This window comes from Artibeus jamaicensis, unplaced genomic scaffold (genome assembly GCF_021234435.1).
Source record: "Artibeus jamaicensis isolate MK-2021 breed Jamaican fruit bat unplaced genomic scaffold, CSHL_Jam_final contig_444, whole genome shotgun sequence".
In the NCBI taxonomy this organism is placed as follows: Eukaryota; Metazoa; Chordata; class Mammalia; order Chiroptera; family Phyllostomidae; genus Artibeus; species Artibeus jamaicensis.
In genome coordinates this window covers 6,267,085-6,268,644 of record NW_026521831.1, presented here as the reverse complement: position 1 = coordinate 6,268,644, position 1,560 = coordinate 6,267,085, and positions in this window count along the sequence as shown.

Here is a 1,560-nt window from a genome sequence, read left to right as displayed (position 1 = left end):
TCTGGGCAGCCCATCTGCGGAGAAGTTACAGGGGAAGGGGAGACGGCAGGCGGGGTTCTGACCCTTCTGTCCACTCGGCAGCTCCTCCAAGCCCCCTTTATTCACTCTCTTTTGAAGAAAAGGCTCTAAGAGTTTAAAAAAACAAAACCCTGTTTGAAAGCCCCTGCCTCTGCGGCTCCACTGCTTCCGGGAGTGGTAAGTGCTGTGGACAGTCAGCGAGTCTCCAGAGAGAAGCCAAGAAAGCCAATCAGTGTAGAAGTGAGAGGAAGCCACAGACAGCCCAGCCTCCCCGAAGGCATGGCTGCCTCTTAGGGGCAGAGACCCTTCCGTGTTGCCCGAAAACAGGACAGGGAAAGGGGCTCAATCTCTGAAAATGTTTCAGGGTTTCTGCTGCCATTGCCCCTTCAGAGGCATGCAGGGCACAAAAAGTGATCGGAAGGCCCCGCCCACCTGGCCACCCTCTGTGTAGACAAATGCCCACCGCACACACCTAAACCCAGGCACAAAACCGCCACAGAAGAAAAACAAATGACTATAAGCAATACACGTTGTAGTGGACAAATTTACTCACTTACAGGGTGCCAGTGGGAGGAACACTAAAATTTAGGGGCCCCCTGCCACGAAGCCCATACCTCCTCTGTTTGTTTCATTTCACTGAAAAGGGGGGCAGCAGAGAAGGCGAGAACACGGACCGGAGCCAGGTGGCCTGGGCCCCGAGAGGACTCACCGAGTGTGTGTGTTCGTGTGCCTAGGAAAGGGGCCCGGCTCAGAGCAAAGCCACGCACGTGTCAGGACTGTGTCGAATGAACACAGCCGAAGTCTGGAGGCTTCGGTGAAAAACACATAATAAAGATTTTGCTCAAGAGTCCTGGAGTTTGCCAACTGAAAATAGGCCATGCCCAGAGTGCTCCAAGAAGAAAGAAAAGCTGAGAGTCCTTAGAGTAAACATGTATGTTTTTGAGAAGAATCAGTCCTATGTTCTCAGCATCTGTCTGGGTTGGTCCCAGATGGTCGTTTTCTAGGTGTCCAGTGGTTCGGACACCGGATGGCAGGTGGGCTGGACACTGGGTGGCAGGTGGGCTTGATACTGGGTGTCAGGTGGTCCAGGTATTTGAACATTTTTTTCCTTTATGCTTAGGGGCCATCAGAGGGCTGCCTGGAGTTTTGACGGACATATCCAGGCATTGACGCGGGACTGGAAAGTTTGGACATTTAAGTTGGCAGCCTAGTTAGAACAAGAGCTGAATCGATTCCTTGTGCCTCAGCCTGCCTGATTTGAGTAATTTAGCAGGTTGCCTGCAGCAACCGCATTTCATTTCTTCATTCTATTTCTCAACTGTTATTAATCCTCAACACACCCTCTCCCTCTGAGATTCGTACCAGTCAGCTCCTTTCACCGCTCAGAGAGGCTGAGTCCCTTGCCCAGGCTGAACTGCAGGACTGGCCGACAGGGAGCCCAGAACACACTTGCTCCTCCGGGACTGGGAAGGGCAGCCACAGTCCACACACGAGAATGCTCCTTGGGCCGATCTGGAAACCCTCCACGGAACTCCCCGAGCT